Here is a 20,860-nt window from a genome sequence, read left to right as displayed (position 1 = left end):
ACAATGATTTAACAAACCATTCAACTAAGATTTGGTCCGGGATAAAAACTTTCACTAATCGTCTTCGACGTCTCCATTCATGAATATGATCAGAAATATAAGTGGACGTCGATTGTTTTAATGAAGTTAGTAACTCTGTGCCATTATCATATCTGACCGGCAACTGAAAATGAGTTAAGAACGAGGTAGCTAACTGGCTAAAATTATAAAAAGAGGCCCGTGGTAACTCAATGTACCACTTGGCCACGAGACCAATGAGAGTACGCTAGAAAAGACGTAAGCGGATCGAATCATCCGAGATGGAATTAGAGGCACACCAGAGGTGGTAAGTCATCACATGATTCGACGGGTCCTCTCCAGACTTACCTTCGAACTTGGGTATGTCACTGGGCAACTTATTTGGCATTGGCGGCCAAAACAGAAGATAATTTATTGGATCGTTCATTAGGCGCGACAAGTCTGGTAAATCCAAAGTTGCGATAAACGGTAATTGCCGATTAGGATCCCTAAAACTCTGGGTCATGAGACCAGTCCCAGGAGGAGGATATCCAGGATAACTTGGAATATTAATCGCATTCGGGATATTGTATCCTCCCGGAAAACCAGGATTAACCGGACCGTACTGGGGTTGTTGTGGTTGTTGATAAGTGTACCCAGGATACGGTTGATACTGGTAAACTGGCTGCTGGATAGCAGGCCAGTATTGGTACTGTCCCTGGTACGGTTGATAAGTGAATTGTGGTTGACTTGTGACAACCGTACTTAAACCAGGTTGTCCTATAGGCATCTGAACCGTAGTTTGAGTCGTGGATCCAGAAAATGGTAAAGATGTCTGAGGAGTAGTTACAGAGACAGTAGAAACCGGAGCTGTCGATACTCCAGAAGCAAGCGGGGTAGATTGAACAGATGTTGCGGTAGTTGCAGCAGTCGTTTGAGATGGAGTACTAGGTGCAATAGGCCCAGACTGAGAAACTACCGAAGGTACAGAAGTTTGAACATTAGACTGGACTGGTTGCTGGGGTGAACCAGAAACTAAGGGTTGTCCAGCTTGAGATGACAACTGTACACTTGGCTGCAATACCTGTTGAACTTGCGATGGATCCCACACTATGTTCATTCCGGGGTATTGACCCATAACAGGTTGAGGATATTGAGATCCATAACCGGATTGAGGGTAGGATTGATAATTGAAAGGTACATTTCCCGTACCTTGAACATAAGATTGACCTTGGGGTGGTTGATAACCTTGACTCGAGTACTGACCTTGGGGTAGATACCCTTGAGGTAAGTACTAATACTGGGGTTGACCTTGAGGTATAAATTGATACTGAGGTTGACCTTGGGGTACATATTGAGGCTGGGGTTGACCTTGAGGAATGTATTGCACCATGGGTACATATTGTCCTTGGGGTTGCCCTCCATACGCAATTTGTGTACCTTGAGGTTGCCCCCCAGGCGTTAATTGAGGCTGCCCCCCAGGCGGTAACTGGCCACCTTGAGGTTGAGAACTGGGAATTGAACCTCACATCATGTAAATGTCTCCTACGCCCAACGGTTTATTACCATTGTTTCCAGTTAATAACCCATGTTCAACGGGTTGAGGAGATGCTCCCGCAAAAGTACCAGAAAGTGACTGATACTGAGAGGGAACAGAAGGACCGCCGTACAAAAAAGATTCAGGAGATTGAGTAAACATGGACGACTAACCAGACATATTTACAGGAGTATAAATACCTCCAGGTGGATAAGGGGTATGAGGTGGAGAAAAACTTGACCCTGAGTTGTCCAAATAATTAGTTAACGAAAGATACCAAGTAGTACTTCTAGGTGGACTGTAAAAAATGGATTCACGCTCCCTTAGATCAATAGTAGGTTGATCTTCAGGGATAGGGACGCCTATTTCTTCTTTTGGAGCAAGTTCTTCAATAGCTATCAAACCAGAAGGAAGATTTTCGGTGATGACTCTTTCTACCCTAGGTGAATCAGGAGCACTAGAAGTTGGAGTAACAGGTTCAGATATTTCAGGTTCTTCACCTATATCACTAGTAGATGAAAAACTACCAGCAAGCTCGGAAACTGCAATAGCTTCGGGATTATAACCTGTTTCTAGACTTTGGTAATCAGGATGAACTACCAACGAAGACTCTCCTTCTTCAGGTGAACCTACTTTACTGCCACTAGGAGTTACAAGGACTTTCAAACCTTCGTAATGACTTGGGACGTCTTCAGGAGGTTGGCCCCGAAGTCTACGGGACTTCCTCAACAAATCGGCCACGGTTACAATCTCAGGAGACTGGCCCCGAAGTCTACGGGACTGTCTCGGTAATTCAGCCACAGTTAAAAACTTTTAACTACTGCACACGCAAACAAAATAAAATCTCAAAGCAAACCGCCTAAAGTCTCTAAAGAACCAAACAAATTCGAATCACATGCCTAAAGAATCTAGGGCGTCAAACCATACACAAACAATAGCCTTCCGGACCGAAAACACTAGTTGGTGATGAAGTCCAACATCGCCGAATTCAGTACAGAAGTGGCGGGTGGAACAGTTACCCTGACAACCTGCTTGATGAATAGACCGGCACAAGTTCCTCCACTTTAACCGTCTCGAGTGAAGTGAACCCCCCGAAAAATCCAAGTGAGTCTAGCCGACGTCTGCTCCAGGTACAGTGGGATCTTCCCTCCACCGTCACCTTGGGTAGAATCCTAAAGATAATGGTCACTAAGGTCACCAACAGCAACAAATATACCTGGGGGAACAGTCTACGATCCGATAGCACGTAGGGGCAGAGTATCAAGCTCAATCCCCTTACCGGCTCCTTGACAATAATCCAAGGTTTACCGATAAGTGACCCCAGGCTCCTCGATAATAATCCGAGGTTTACCGTTTGTAGTACGTGTGTATCTGGCGTCGTTCCCAATGAAGGAGGATTGATCCCCTCACTGGTTCGGACACGATCTCGTGCTTCTCCTTTAAGAGGAGCTTTCCCAGAGCATAAATGTAACAGCTGGATTTATCCTACCACAAGATGAGCTACTTGTTTGGTTTTGCTGTCTTGGAGAGTTAATTACTCTGACACTAGCCTGATCTATATTGGTGTTTCAAAGCCCTAGTAAATAAAAGTTACTAAGTTAATTTTACTTTAAGCGTTAATTTTATGGCTTTTCTTTAGGACAAAAGGTAGTGGAGATGAAACTAATGCTGTGTAGACTCGACTCAAATCCACTAAAAAGATGCACCTAGGATGATTTATACTATCTTTCCTTTTTCAATGAATCCCCTAGCTAAGAGAGTTGGAGAATGCAAATTTGATATAAAGACAACTTTCTTGGCAATGAAAATCAAAGAAACAATCTCTTTATCTTTTCCAAAGCATACAACACATGACCACTAATTATTTCATGAAAACTCCTTTTTCTTTTCAAAGACTTCAAATGCTACTAAAACAAACTTTTCTTCAAAAGAGATTTTTGTATTTTTTCCTATATTAACAAAGCATGTAAAACTACTTAACAAAAATCAACTTTTAAAATCTATGAAAATCAAATAAATTTTACCTAAAAGAAAATCTAAGAGAAATTTACCCAAAAGCAAATCTAATGAGGTAAAAGCCTACAAAATATAATTCCAGGATGTTTTACTCAGTTACAATTCAACCAAGGACTAGTTCATGCAGAATCATAAACCAGTCAAAAACAAAAATCAAAATCTTTTGTTCTTTTTCTTAAGAATGAAATTCATAGCTTAACCAACAAGCTTTCTCGAAATTCCGCAAAGAGACAACACAAAGGTAGGTTTCTCACAAAGGTGGATTTTATGAAAGGTCCGACTCCTAAGAAGACTGAAAAGACCAGGGATATCCAAGGTTTTACAACTTCTAAAGCCAGAGTCACTACAGGACCAATGCAAAAATCAAACCCTAGGGCTAGAACTTCTATGAATTTCACTAAAACCCTTGATACTAATGAAACAAGCTTAGATGAAGACCTCTGACAGGTAACCAGTGGATCTGGGCAGCAAAAACAAATTATAAGGAAAAAATTGAAATTTTCTCAACTTTTGACAGGGTACGCAGGCAACCTGTTTGCACAGGTGCGTGTACGCTCTGTGTACAAAGCTGTAGTGCGTACAAGTACGCACTGTGCTTAATGCAGAGGGTGCGTACTGCTAGCAAAACCAAGAAAAATAAAATCTAACTTAACCCTAAGCTATTCCACCCAAATTCACAGTCAATCAGTCAAAAACCAGAAAGAAAATGACTTTTCTCAAATCAAAGTATCAATCAAAAGAGAAATCAATCAAATCCATGGATTCCCCAGCGGAGTCGCCATTTTGTCATGCGGAAAGAGTCAATTTTGCGGACAAAACCGACCTCCCTAGAAGCTAAGGCTTTCTAGTGACAAACAAGACAATTAAGCACTATCTTTCCCTAAATATGCATTTAGAATACAAGCAATCAGGTGTTTAAAACATACCTTTAGTCCAACGCTGTTCGTAGCAGTCCAGCCTCTCCGATCCAGATGAGCTCCTCCTTCTCTTCGAAACCTGCATTCACTAACAAGCAAACGATTACATAGCACCTGAATAACTCATAAAATAAAACATATTCATCATAAAGACCAAGGAGTATATGAAACAAATTATATATAACAACTTGTTGAGAAAAATGAACTTAATTGTATTAAGTGGAAATAAAAGAAACCATTACAACCAGTGCCTTGGTGTTGTGCAGGTCCCTCCCAGGGTCCAGCAAGAGTTCTCCTTTACTTTGATCAGCTCACCCACTTCCAAATGAAGCTAAGAAAGGATGGGAATCTCTCCTCTCAAGCTCTAAAAGGGAGTCCTAATTTCAGCAGCATCTACCCTTAGGAATGTTCAGCTTTCAACCTCTCCTCCCTCTGGCCCAATGCCTGTATTTATAATGCTTTTGAGGAATTTAATCAGGTCCACCATCAATGGGATAAGCCCCTCTTTCAATGGGATAGCTCCCCTCTTGATGGGATAAGTTCCTCTTTCTTTGGGATGCATGAACCATCTGGAGGCGCTCAATACACGTCAAGCCAACTTCTAGAATGCTCTAGAATCGACCACAAGTAACTTTTTTGAAGTAAAACTTGCGCCTTTTGACCTTTACAGGAGTACGCACCCACCCCTTTACAGACAGAGCGTACAAGTACGCAGGTATTGTGAACTTGAGGTGCGTACACGCAGGTAAGGCTAAGAGAAACTGCGTACCCAGAGTTATATAGATTTTTAAAGACTTTCTCTCTTTCTTAGAGTTTGACATGAGGAGCAGAGGTATAAGACTTGCCAAGGAGGATAGTATGACAGTTGATGGAGCCATACTAACTGCAAATAGTCATGGTGACAAATTTTAGTGTAACAGTATTTTCCTAAACTTTCTCTCTAGGGTCATATTCACTCTTCTTGTTTTCTGGATACTTGGAAGCATAGTGACCTTCTTTACCATAGTTAAAGCACTTGGAAGTTAGATTACCTTTGTACTTTCCTGAGCTTCCCTTGAGCTTCCTCATGAACTTAGCTTCCTCTTCATCTTATTCAAAACATGAATCATTATGTTCTTCCTTGTGATTCTTAAATTCTTTGAAGGTCAAATCCTTCGTTGGTGGGTTGTCACTGGTAATTATTATCTCATAAGCAGTGAGAGTACAAAGTAGTTGATCCAAGGTGAGAGATTTCAATTTTTTTCATCTCCTCAATGGCTAAAACTTTGGGATTAAATCTCTCAGGGGGAGATCTCAACACCCTTTGAACTACTACTAGCTATTTTCACTCTTCATAGAGACCTCTTATAATGTTCACAACCTCATCAAGTATAATATAGTATTTAGCAATATATTCATCATCATGAATCTTAAAAGACTCAAATTTCATTATAAAATCTTGAATTTTGGCTTTCTTTACCTTGTTTTCACCTTCATAGAAGCTACTCATCTTGTCCAAAATAGCTTTTGTAGTTGTTCAATCCATGAACTTGAATAGTTCTGATTTAGGTAGACTAGCAAGCAGCATATTCATAGCTTTAGCATTGCATGTAAATTCAACTTCTGATCTCTGGTAATCAAGGTTTGAGGCATTTGATACTCTTCATCTACTACATCCCATACATGATCACCAAATGATTGAATATAGCTTTTCATCCTTACTTTCCAAAACACATAGTTTGTTCCATTGAACATTGGTGGCTTGTTAGTGTATCCTCCTTCCTAGTTTTCCATGGTCCTTGATCTTTCTTCCACTTGCTAAATTGATCTTGAATTAACTTGGTGGCTTTAATACCAATTGTTATAAACCAAGACAATACTAAGATGGGGGCTGAATCAATATTGTTGGAATTTTAAAACTTTCTTTAGAATGGTAGGACATCAATAATCCCTCCAACAACCATTCACATTCTCATCACAAGGATCAATCATCAGAAGAAAATTTTTGACACATAGATTCTTCAAACTATTCTTCAATTACTCTCATAAAGGAAAGCCTCTACTTATTGTTATAAAGTTCTCTGCCTGTAACTAAAAGGAAGCTACTACTCCCTAATTTATCAGCTACAACTAAAAGGAGTTACAATCCCTAGTTTATTAGATACCACTGAAAGGAGCTACAACCCCTATTTGTTTAGCAAACCCTACTGGAAGGAGCTACAACCCATAATTTAACAACTACTACTGAAAGGAGCTCCAACCATTGATCTGCAAGTTGCCACTTTCTTGACCTCCTTGATTAATCTTTCATATCATTTTAAAACCCAAACCATGAAGGCCACTTCCTTTCATAAAAAAGATAAATTCCTCCTTAATCACACACCCCAATCACCTTCAGCAATATCTGATCACTGATCAATTCACCATACACACTAGAAGTGTCAACAATAGTAACTATTGAATACACCTTCAACACCTAAACACATCTCGTAATTTGAATATGCTTATATAGAAATTGAGCTGATATTTTTAGTTTTTGAAATTTTAGTTAACTTAATATTTATACAATGCATAAATTGTTATTTTCAACTCATCTACCATTTCTCTTAAGTCTTGTTAAAATGGTATTGAAGTCTTCAACTCTTCTAAGTTAAATTAGTGAGTAAAGTTGAGTTAAACTGCTCAATTTTGCAATTTTGGAAAAATATCAGAGTTTATTTGTGACTTTCTAAATTTGTCTGACTCAAAATTTAACCATACAGTTGAATTTTCCCCTAACTTTGTCCATTCCACAAATTCTTCTGCCAACTCATTCATGCCCAGTTTATCAACTTTGGTGCTTCGTTAGTTTCATGGATTTCATCAAATTTCGCCCAATAGCGCCAAATGTTGTTGACACATTCATCAATTTGAACTAATTTCCAAAGAACTTTGTTTTATCCCAAAGGAATTTAATTGTGACTATATAATGGTTGTTGGGCCCGAGCACCAATACATAAAAATCATCGTATATAACCTCCACTTGGTCCTATTTGTGTTATATCCTTGAGGGCTTAACAAATATTTTTTCAACCTTCTGCATCCATGGGTACATCCTGCACACGCAACCAAGTCTTGGTGCCAGCCTTTAGCCCCCGACTCTTTATCTTGGTGTGTGTTTGATTTCTTCCATGGGCAATCCTCTAGGGTTATGTTTCCCATGATGACCCACATGCCACTTGTGCCCTCATCATTAATCTTTCACTCTAGCCTTGCATGACACTTGTGGTACGTCATATCCCAAAGTCTTGTCGGCCTAGAGAGAACTCATTGCACTCCCTTTGAAAACTTTTAGGGTCCCTAACCTTGTGGGGTTTGGGATTACATGTCCTTGTGGTACTTGTGCCACACACTTGGACCAACCATAGAACAACCATGGTGAGTTTTCTTGCCATCTAACATCCTCTATTTCCTGAAACTACTTCCTCGGATGTTTAAACTTGTGTGCCTTTGAAATATTCTGGGGTTATATCTTTGGGGTGATTTGTTTTCTAGTTGTATGCCACCTTTGCAAGGGTGCCACATGTCAATCACTGAGTGGTGCTACATGTCATTCATTTTCGGCCCACTTAGGTACTTGAAAATGCCAAATTTTCGTGTCACTTGTCACCCTATCATTGGTGCCACATCCTGTTGACATCATCAAACCATTGTGTCTCCATGGAGTGCCAATAAAAAATTGTCATTTTTCCTTTGTCAATTATTCCTTGATGTCAATTTCAAGTCATTGGTACGACAAAGGAAGGGGTTTTCGGGTTTTGGTTTTTTGAGGCATTTATTTGTTAAAATTCTAAGGGTCCTGGGCCAAATCACCTTGTTGCATCCTCTGTCACATTCACCCAGTGCCCTGTCACCCCGGATCTTCAAACTTTCGTTGCCTTTGGATTTACTAAGTTTGGACCAAGGTGATGTGGCTTTGGGGACGTCCTTGCTCTATCATACAACAATCATAACTTGTTTTGTTGTATGCATCACCTGGCCACATACTCTTGGTGATTCACCATCCCAGTAGTTTCACCTTGTGCATGCCTTTATATCTTCCAGGGAACGTCTTCTAGGGTTACGTTTCGAGCATGCAACCCTCCTGAGATTTTTATTGGTCCTACGTGGTCCACATTTGCACCTATGTGGCTACCATATGTTCAAAAACTGTGCTATGGGGCCCTAAATTTTGATTTTTGCCTTCATGAAGTTGACAGTCAATAACTTTCGATCGAGGAAGTATTTTTCAGACTTCCATATGTTGCTGGAAAGCTCTTTCAGGGCTCTATCCATCTTATAGTTTTCAAAAGTTCTTGAGATGATATTCTAAACCAGAAATGGCTCCAAAGTCTCTTCACCTTGACCATTCTTCTTGCAACAACCTCTACCTTTTCCATCAATGATAACTTATATCTAAGAAGTACTACACCATAGGCTATTGGAAGATCGACCACTATTATTATAAAAGATATATTTATATGAGGTGTTGAACTTATCCATACGCAAACATCTTCAACTTCCCCATAATTATATTCCTTTCTAGAATAAATTGCACAAATAATTTCTCTAGTTTGATAGTATTTGGTGTATTTTGATCCAGGGGCTTCCATTATAGAAAGTGACATGATATTATTTGGAGCTCCGTTATCAACCATACAATTATGCAATATAAAATAATGATTCTCAAGTGATAGAAAAAAAGGTGATACTTTATCTCCTTGATTCATAGATGAATAATTCTATTGTTTCTAAGTACTTTGTATTGTTGCTTCCATTATCAAGTTGAATTTGACTTGTATCATCTAAAATTTTGAGAAAATTTTCTCTTTATTAATGTATTTTGACCACATCAAGAAATGGAAGAGTAATTTTCATTGTAGTGAGTTCATCAACTATATTTTAGGACATATGTCATGACTTTTTAGCTTGATCTATGGTGAAATGTGGAGTAACTTGTTATGAAGTCGATTCTAGGGTGGAGACTTTGGATTTTCCTTTGTTAAGTTGACTTCCTGTTTTCAATTTATTTCTTTATGCTCTTGTTTGAACTACATTCTCTTTCTCTTGATCAACATAGTCTTGTTATTTTACAAAATCTCCTTGAACATGGGGCAAGATATTTTCTTCCATTTCCACAAATTCTAAAGAAAGATGAATCAGATTTTTATCATTAATTGATATTTCCATAAATTCTTCAATTTATGTGGTGAATTTTCTTCTTAAATGTCTTCTTCCAGAACAATAGCATTTGGATTATGCATTGGAGGTTCCCTTGGTCTATTTTCCTCAACTCTTTGATTTATGTCAGTGCTATCTTAGAAATTTGATGGTGAAGGCCTTGTGCCTTGATACTATTGTTTTGTAATCACATCATCATTTCTTTTCAGATGAATTATCTCATTTTGAATTTTTCTAATGGTTCAATTCAATTATATGATATGTGCATCTTGATGAGTCCTTAGAGCCTCTTCAGGAACTAGAATATTCCTTACATTTAGATGATGTCCTTGAAAAATTGTCCCTTCCAACACCTTGATCTTGAACAAATTTAGATGGAGTGTGAGTGGATACAAACAAGTTTGACTCTTGTCTCTAGACTCATCTAAGAATGATTTCTATATTGACATTAATTTCTAACATATATTCTTCTATTTCAGTTTCTCTTTCCATAGCATGGGCTTGATCAAATATTTTACATTTGATGGAATTTCATTTTTGTAGTAACCAAAGATGGTAGGATCATTATTAAAGTATTTGTCATAAATTCCTAAATAAATTAAGATTGAAATTTCTAATTTTTTCATTCATTTCAAGATGTAATTGAGTAAATTGCGTAAGAAAAGTATGATACACAATATTCTTAGCATATTTGTTCATAAATACATATTCCATATCCTCAAAAGAACCAATATATCCTAGTGGAAATGATAGGTACTAATCATATGTAGGACCTATTAATGTCTAAATACAGACTATAATCATAAAATCACCATGATCAATTAAATGGATATGAAAAAAAGTTAAGAACTAATAAAGGTGTTTCTTGGAATTCTTAATACCATCACCATTGGAGACATGAAGAATACCTAGTGAAATATTAGGCAATAGATATTGTTCTCCTTGCATATTTACAAGACTAATTCTTAGTCATCTTATTTGGTTTCTTTGCATATAATTTTCCCCTCTTTAATTATTAAGGATTTTATTTCTTTCTTATTCCTCATCTCCCGTTTCACTATGTTGTATAGATGGTACAAGCAATTATTGTAAGGAAGAACATGTTGCTTCAATTTATTGGCCACTTTCTAGAGCCTTTTGTTTGGTACGAGTTAAAGGTCCTTTATAAGATTTAGCATAATCCAAATTCAAAATCACATACATATTTTTCTTTCTCTTTCAGCTTGTCATTCTTTTCTAACCACTGTTTTCCAATTATGTTCAAGTTCCTCTTAATGTATTATTGTTTGTAAGGCCAAATTGTATAAGTGAATAAATATACTTATTTGGTCCTGAAGAACTACTAGTATTTCAAATTGATCTAGATTTTAACAAGTTATTTAGTTTCTACAGTAATAAAAAAAAGTCAAGTCTATGGCACTAGCCTTTTGTTTATTACCAAATTAAATCGCCAAAAGATGTTGATCTATTGAATTGACCAGTGTTAGAAACAACATAAAAGAGTAATATTCCCTCTTTGTTTGGTACTCCTTTAATTTATAAGAATTAAAATGAAATTCGTGAGATAGGACCAAACTTATTTTTATAACAAAATGATAGGAAAATACCATGCTTAGAAATGAAATGAATATTGGAAATGGTATTTATAATCTATGTTTCAATCAATTGAGAAATGGCACATTCATGAGTTCTTGGTTCCAACATAATAAAAGCAAGTATGACATGTCATTTAACTAGATGAAAGGAAATGAACCACATTTGTAGAGACATTTAAATGATCTTTCCATTTAGCTCATAAAATATTAAAAGAGATACACACTTGAAATCTCATGCTTTAAACTCAACGCCTGATATTGCACTAGCTATGAGTCTGTACGAGTTCCGTGTTGAGCCTTAAAAAAAGTGTTTATAAAAGTTCATAATATTTAAGAATATAAGGAAGTATTCATCCTAATAGACTAGGATAGGGATCCCATGGACCATATATGGAGATGGAAAGTACGTGAAAGAAAGAAGGAAAAAATACAATTAGGGATCGACCTTAAAAGTTCAATTGAATTTGTAATGGAAGGTTGGATGATTATTCACTGAGAAGAAAGGAAGAAAGGATTTTGAGAGAATTTATTCTCTTAGTATGTTAGAAAAAAAATTTTACCTTGTTTGTTGAAGCATTTTTTAACTTTTGAATAAACCTAACTATTATAATTTCTCCTTCAATATTGGAGTCATCATTTATCTTTCGTAGTGCATCCTTGAGCCATTCTTTGGTGGATTCCCTTAATATTCCTACCATTACTTCATTTTTGACTCAAGAGGATGCTAACATATCCTCAATTTCTTTTAACTCAAAGCCAATTTGATGGATAATAATCGCTTGGTCTTCATTTTTATTAACAATGCTAAACAACCAACATTCAATCTCTCCTTCAGAAAAAATGTTGAGACTATTAAAGTCACTTTCCAAGAGATTTTAAGTGTATCTAACCATTATTAGATCAAGTCCCTAGTCAACACTATGGCATCCATTATTAAAGATGGGTCATATTTTTATTTAGCCACATCAACTATTTTAATTCACTTATTTTGATTTTGATGGCATGCCATTTAGAAATCGATTGACGAGATATATTGATTTCCATCCAACATGCTTATAGTTTGAGGAGGATGAACACTTTTGATAAAATTGTGTGTTGTCATTGAATTATTCATCCTCATCAAGTTATTCACTGTGTAAATATTCACAATAAAATGCTTATAGTTGTTTGAGTCTTTTTTTAGATGGAAACTTTTATTCCTTTCTTTTAAGCTCATTCATATTTAAAACCTTAAAAAATGTGTTTACAACATATTTATATAATTTTTCATTATTCTCCACATCCTTGCAGATATTCCATAAATAATAAAATCCTAGTAGCAGGAGTAGTTGAATCATGTAGTCAATTCCTAGGCTTCAAAAATCAAGGTGAGAAATTTGTTGATGTTATCCACAAATTATTCCCTTATTCTAGATAGAAAACTTGGAGTTATTTATATTCTTGAACCTGACTAAGTTGGTTCTTGTTGGATTAGGTGGGATTGACTGAGGTTCAAAGTGTATTGTGCACCAACAAAACCCTCAACCACCGGCCCTCTCAGCAATGACTTGCAAGCATATCGCGGTCTCACCCGAAGTGATTGATGAGGCTCATCAATAGGTAAACTATATGGGTCAAAATGCCACTCTCCAACTTATTAAAATTGACTTTTCTCACATTTATTTACATATTTTGTTATATTTTTCTTAGTTAGAAGGGTAAATGTGAGTTGCTATGTCATGTGCCTTGATGTGTATTAAATGCAGGAATTGGAGCAATTTTGGGCTAATTTAAGTGCAGGAACTCAAGGTGGACAAGCAAGAGAGATTTTAGGAGATTGATCTCCCTCCTTTACTCCTCAATGCATTTGAATATTCCTCCACCATATCTCATCATTTCGGAGTTACTAGCAGCTAAGAAAGCCGAGTTCATTGGCAGACAAGCCAGTGACAGTCAAAGACAAGTTATGCTCGAGTTAGGGAGCCAAGTCTCCCTAATTTTTAGGAACTTGTTCGTCGCTTCATTTTGTATAAACAAGAGAGCCAAGGGACTCATTAGGATTCGATTTTTTGATGTATCCTAGAGGCAATTTGAGCTGAAACATTGTGACTATTATTTTCTATGTTGTATTCGACATTTTGATGATAATGAAAAATTCAACCTTGATCCAGCACTAATTTCTGTCAGAGGGCTGAAGCTCTTGGATTAGGGCCCAACCCTAGTAGCAGAAGTTCCTCTTTTTTTGTCTGTATTCTTAGATTAAGATGATAGTTAGCTGCTGAGATTATTTATATTTTGTTTAGCTTAACAAGTATTGGAATGGTTGCTTAATCTTGTTTCCATTAGTTTGAAGAAGTAGATCAGTGGTGCAGTAGTGAAGGAAAGTACTTCAAAAAATCTTGTGATAGTGGCCTCTTCCTCATCTCCCTTGTGGGATCATGATTAGAGGGCCCCACTCTAACAACCCCAAAAATAGAGTTTGTCTTTTGGTCATTACATAGATTAGGTTCCATGCTTAAATAGATCATTGTTTATGATTTCTTGGAAGCACCTGCAATTGTTATTTTGTTTCTTAAGTTTTCCATAGCTTAGAAGGAATTACATTCCATAGATCTAGCCATTAGCAATAGATAGATCAACTTTCTCAAAATTCAACTCATCTTTTCCATGTTGGTATATAGTGATGCATAGATGAAGAGGAAAACAAGTTTTTTTGTAGGGATTGTTGATCTGCAGGGAGGAACTCATCCAACCAGCTTCACCTAAGTCTTCTCCACCTTCTACCAAGGCATACCAACCCATAGTTTGAATCTTTGTTTTGTAGCCACCATGAACATCCACCTTGGGAAAATCCAACCTCCCTGGAGTGTTGGACTTAGCCTTGGGTAATGTGAACCTTCCTTACACCTTCTCTCACTGTCATACATCTCTGCAACACCTTATTCCACTATTCTTTCCCTCCTAAATCTTTCAGCTAATTTCTTGTAGAAAATTAGGACATCTTGTAGCAAACTAGCACATCCTATAGTAAATACAAGAGCTCTTGTAGTAGCATGTTTGACCTTCTTTTGATCATAAGCTCTAGTCTGAGTATAGGTTAGGCCGTCATCTTGGATTCCATTCCTATAAGTTCCACCCGAGACTATCTCTCCCATGCCTTTTCCCCCCTGTAAGATCAGATAACATAACATAGAATTTATATTTCTTAATTTAGAAATTAAAAGACTATTTTTCTGCAAATGCAACATGAGATAGTTAGTGCATGCATATATGAATCATAAGATCATAGAACAACTTCCCATGTACAATTATTCCAAATATATAGATGATAAAATGCAAGGTTAGCTTAGTTCTTTTCTACAAGTAATTTGTGTTATTTCCTAGCTAGATGATTCATGGAATTTTCCATTCGGCAACTTTCACTTCCTAAATAGACAAGCATTTAATTTCCTATATTAGAACTAGCTTTACATTCATTGTCAATAGTCAGACTCCTTTTAGTCAATAGAATATTGGTTTGAAACCCTAGTGGTATATCGCCCCAGTTGAGAAGTGACATGAGTAGAATGTTGCATCTGTTGTGCATATAGCACTGTCACCTCCAAGTTTGTACGAAACCCCGAGTTGATAAAGTAAAGTTGGTAGCCCTAGGAGTTGCAACATCCTTGCTGCAATACTGAGGCTCATCACTTTTTGGCGCCGTTTTTGGGGAGGTGTCTAGGTAGATGTAATTTATGCTTTTATTTCTATTTTTCATTCAGTAGATAGTTGCAATTTTTTCTTTCTTTTTGTTTTGCATTCAATAAATAGTTGCAATTTATGCTTTCTTTTTGTTTTGCAAGTGATTATGGAAAAGAGCTAAAAAAAAAAGAGAAAATTTCTTTCATGCCTCATAGGAGTAGATACAATTTAGGGAATTTTTTTCCAAATACCCCCACATTGCTAGATAGTCAACCTTCCCTCCTCTTCGGTGGTTGTCAGCTTCCCTCTCTAACTGAAGGGGAGTTAGAGGACCCATTAGGTGAACAACCAAAGATATTTGAAGAGCTTATTGGGGAAGAAGAAGAAGAAACCCTTCCACACACTTACAACATGGCTGAAAACAGAAATGAAGGTTCTTTTCCCATTAGAGAGACTAATGGAGATGCTAGGATGAAAAACATAAACCCCTCTGCTCTTCCATGGCTTAACCTCAGAAGACCCTGATACCTTCTTATTTGAGTTTGTTTCCATCTGTATAACTTATGATTATACCTCTAATGACCAGAATTTGAAGTTGTTCCCATCCACCCTTAAGGATGCAACCTTGTGTTGGTTCATGGGTTTACCTGGGGACAACATCACTACCTAGGCTCAAATGTCGTAATCCTTCAATGACAAGTATAAGGACTATTGTAGATCCAAGGACACCAAAGAATAAATATTTAAAATGACCTTAGGACATGATTAACCCTTGGAATATTATGAGGAAAGGTTCCAACTCAGCTACAAAAGGGCCAGATGCACCCTTGATCCTGAATCACTCAAGTTATTCCTCCTTAGAGGGATCAAGGAAGATATCCTAGAAAATTCTAAACATGTTGTATGGAGAGGACATCTATCAACTATCTTATGATGATATCAAGATCGTTTTAAAAAATCATTCCAAGGCTGCCAAAAAGAAGGGTAGGGCTAGTCAAGCTTTGGCTAGTTCATCCTCCTCCAACACATCTATCAAGAATGAAATTGGAAACATGTTGGATGACTTTAAGAGTGAAATGCTACATACCCTTGATCTACAAATGGACACCATGTAGATCAAGAGGAAGCAAGAGGAAGCAGAGAGAGCCTTAGTTGTCTTTTTCCCTAGATGCACCAGAAGGCACCCCAAAAATGAATGTCCATTGAATGTTATAAAGGTCAGCTAAGTATGTGAGGAAAACCACTCCACATATAAGTGCTCTTCTCTGCCTGAATTGAAATTTGTATATCAAGGAATTGAAGGTGTGGTTGAACAACTTTGTTATATCAACCAAAGGAAGCCTCAATGACCTCGACCATACTAGCAAGGCATGCAAGGGGCGTCATATTAATATTAGAATCCAATCAAAATGCATCCATTTCCCCTTGGTGTCCTTCTCCTCATCCTTCATGGTCCACACCTTCTCCCTAGTCTTATGCACCTCAATACCATTCCCAGCCCACAAATCAATCATTTCATCCATATGATCCCCCACAACCTCATTGGAATACCCCATCACAGGGGTGGACTCCCACGTTCAACCAATCTCCAACCTTACTACCTCCACCTCCATCTCAATCACAACTCCTTCATATTGCTCCACCTAAGAAACTGTATATGCCTTCTCAACCAAATCCGAATCTGAAAAACAAGCAGGAACAACAGGTCTATAGTGGAGATACATCCTACCCTACCTATGATGTGGAAATTCAAGAAATCAACCTCAAGTCTGGAAGAGTGCTTCTAAATAACCAACCTCCATCTCCACTTGAGGAGCTTGAAGAGGAAAAGGAAGAGAGTGTTCCTAAATCCAATCAACCTCCTTTTCCTGAAAGATTGATCCATTCTAGTTAGCACACCCTAGAAGAGACTGAACTTTTGGGAGAATTGAAAAACTTGTGTGTTAAAATCCCACTCCTCCAAGCCATCAAGGATGTCCCCATCTACAACAATCTAATCAAGGAGAAATTCTTCAAACATCCTAGGAGGAGAAAGAAAGACACCCCTACCATTAATGTCATTAGACAGTTGTCTAACTTAATGTTGGGGAGAGTGATTTACCCAAAGTATCTAGACCCTAGGAGTCCTATGGTAGATGTGCACATTGATGGCATCATTGTCCCCCACACCTTGATTGATCTTGGGGCTTCCATAAATGTGATGACTAAGGATACCATGTTCAAAATTAATCTCCAAGGATCATTGAGGAAGACCACAACAGTATTGCATCTTTCAGATAGATCCACATTAGCTCCTAAGGGAGATGTTGAGGATGTGATGATCTCTATTGATTCCTGGGAGTACCTTGCTAACTTATTACTTCTCCAACCCAATACCAAATTCAATGGTTATCCTCTCATCATTGGAAGGACATGGATAGCCATTATTGATTCTTACATAAGGTGTAGGGATGGGAACATGACCATTAATAATGGGCATTTGTCCAAACAATTGGTCTTGTATCCTTTTGCTCAACCATCCTTAGAGCATGACTTACCCTTATGGTTGGAAGAGGAAGAGGAAGATGAAGTGTACCATACCACATCCTACCCAATCTGTACCCTAGATACTATTATAGGAGGGGGGAAACCTGATGAAGATGACCTAATTGATCAAATCCTCCAAAACCAGCCCCCCAACACCATGCCTCTTGATGAGCTGGTGAAGAAATCTAAAGATAACCCTTGGAATAATTTGTGCCTAGTTGACTCAAGTCCTACTCATATCAAAATGGTAGAATTTGGTCCATCTAAAACATTGAAAATCAACCCCTCGCTCTCAGCCCATCAGGAAGAGAAGTTGTGCAACATGTTGAGAGAGCACTTGGATTCTTTTGCCTAGAGCTATAAGGAAATGAAGGGAGTGCACCCTTCAGTGTGTACTCACCACATCTACATCAAGGAAGGCTGAAAACCAATGCACCAACCTTAGAGGAGAATGAACCCAACCCTCAAAGACATAATCAAAGAAGAATTGTAGAAGTTGTTGGATGCACGGTTCATTTACCCCATCTCAAATAGTGAGTGGATGTCTCCTCTAGTTCTAGTCCCAAAGAAGAATGGAAAATGGAGGATTTGAGTGGATTATAGAGAGTTAAACAAATGGACTAAAAAAACCATTTCCCTCTACCTCATTGATCAATTCTTGGATGTTCTTGAAGGGAAGAAGTTTTTCTCTTTCTTGGATGGATTCAGTGGTTACAATCAGATCTAGATCAACCCAGAGGACCAAGATAGAACCACATTCACTTACCCTTGAGGTACCTTTTCTTATAGGTTCCTTCCTTTTGGATTGTGTAATGTCCCTACCACTTTTCAAAGGGCAGTTCTGAGCATCTTTTCTGAGCTATTCCATGACTCTATAGAAATCTATATGGATGATTTCATGCCCTATGGGTGTGATTTCCGAGAGGCTCTCTCTATCTTGGGGAAAGTGTTGAATAAGTTCATTGAAATGAACCTATCCATTAGCCTCGAGAAGTGTGAGTTCTTGATGAATGCAGGGATTGTTCTAGGTCACTCAATATCCCAAGAAGGACTACAAGTGGACCCAAATAAAATTGCAATCATAAAAAGGGTCCCTATTCCTCAAAAGAAGAGGGATGTTAGGAGTTTCTTGGGCTTAGCAAGATACTATAGGAGGTTTATCAAAGACATCATAAATGTAGCCTCACCATTATTTGGACTATTGGCCAAGGACTTTGAATTTTGTTGGTCAGAAAGTTGCCAAGAGGCCCTAGAAATCTTGAAGGACAAGTTGACTATTGCACCCATACTCTGAGGCCCAAATTGGGCTCTTCCTTTCCACATCCATGCTGATGCCTCTAAAAAATATATAGGATCATATCTAGGCTAGATAGATGACAAGTTTCCTTATGCAATTTACTTCATTAGCAAAAATCTGTCCAAGGTTGAATTGAACTATACTGTGACTGAAAAAGAGCTCCTAGTTGTTGTCCATTCCTTGAAAAAATTTAGACACTACATCACTGGTTATCAGACCTTTGTACATATTGACCATGCTGATATCAAATATTTGATGAACAATCCTAATGTGAATGCCAAAATTATTAGATGGTTGCTTTTATTAAAGCAGTTTGATTTGACTATCATTGATAAGCCAGGTAGGGAAAATGTAGTTGCATATTTTTTGTCTAGACTTGGTTTGCCTGCAGGTGAGGAAGGAATGGTTGATGATCATATTCCAGATGATGATTTATTTTCTATTTTAGTTCTCTCTCCATTTTTTACTCGCATAGCCACCTACCTAGTTGCTGCACAGTTCCTTCCAAATCAGTCATCCAAGGAAAAAAGAAGAATTGTGAGGAAGAGCGCCCCATTCACTTGGATTGGGGGAAATCTATTCAAGCTAGGCCCAGATGAAATTTTGAGGAAATTTTTTAGGGAGGAGGAAATCTTTGACATCTTTCTAGCCTGTCATAATGGGCCTTGTCCAAACTAATTTTCATCTAATAGGACAACCTTCAAGGTACTGCAAGCTAGATACTATTGGCCCACTCTCCACGAAGATGAGATAAGATGCACCAGTCGATGTGATTAGTGCTAGAGAATTGGGAGACCTACTCCCAAGGATGAAATTCCCTTGAAACCTTAGGTTACTGTAGAGTCATTTGACAAGTGGCGCATGGATTTCATTGGGCCCATTGATCCACCATCAGAGAAGAAAAAAGTACATAATTGTATGCACTAATTATTTGACAAAGTGGGCTGAGACCGAAGTTGTCAAGGTAGCAATAGAAGAGAAAATGGTTGAGTTCTTAAGGGTGAATGCATTTTACAAGTTTGGGTACCCTAGAGAACTAATCACCGATAAGGGAGCTCAATTCACATCACATTTGATTAAGAATTTGTCGAGGCAGCATCAGATAAAGCACAAAAAGTCAACTCCCTATCATACCTGAGCTAATAGACAAGTAGAGGTCACTAAGAGAGAATTGGAAAGCATCCTCACCAAGGTTGTGAGCAACAATAGAAAATATTGAGTTGATAGACTAGTGGAGGCCACTTGGGCCTATAATACAACCTGGAAGACAACCACTAGCTTCACCCCTTATGACTTAGTATATGGGAAGAAGTCTCTGCTCTCTATTGAGTTTGAGTACAACATTTTAGGAATGGAAGCACAATTGGATTTGGATGTTACAAAGGCATAGTAGGAGAGCCTGCTCCATATCAATGGTTTGGATGAATTCAGGATGCAAGCCCTCCTACACACTAAAGTTATTCAAGTACATAGGAAGGTATGTCATGACAAGACATCAAGGACAATTTTTTTCAAGAAGGATATTGGGCTATGCTATATGACTCCAGGTTTAAGGACTTAAAAGGAAAATTGATGACCAGGTGGTTTGGCCCATATCTCATAGAGAAGTGTCATGACAATGGGGTTATTCAAATCAAGACCATTGATGAGGAAGGTATCCTCTTGATTTTCAATGGATACAGATTGAAAGTCTGTAAAATACCTTTGTAAAAGGAAGAGTTCATCAGTACCATCAATAAGGAAGTAAATGTGATTGGAAGTGTCTTAGCTTCTAGATCACCCAATTTTTGAAGATTGTTCCTATTTTTGAAAAAAAATAAAAAAGAAAAAAAAAACAATAAGGGACCTAGGTGAAAACCTCTATGAGGCATCTAAGGCCAACTCTTGGGTTGAAAACATCCTTGAGGTAGCCCAGGAGTGAAAAAAGTGAAAATAAAAAGATCTCTGAGTGAAAACCTCCTTCGAGGCACCTAGGGAAGGCAACAAGCTGAAAACCACGTTTGGGGCAACCTGTGTGTCTTTCAAAAAAAGAAGAGAAAAAACCAAAAAAGCCATGGCAGGGACCTCAAACCTACCCACTAATAATTTTTTTGATTTTGCAGGTTTTTGAAGGAAATAAAGGACTTGGAGTTATAGG

The sequence above is a fragment of the Pinus tabuliformis genome, chromosome 3_2, assembly GCF_031772625.1.
Source record: "Pinus tabuliformis cultivar Carrire ecotype Pingquan chromosome 3_2, CPIR1, whole genome shotgun sequence".
Taxonomy (NCBI): domain Eukaryota; kingdom Viridiplantae; phylum Streptophyta; class Pinopsida; order Pinales; family Pinaceae; genus Pinus; species Pinus tabuliformis.
Note: the sequence above shows the minus strand (reverse complement) of the source record.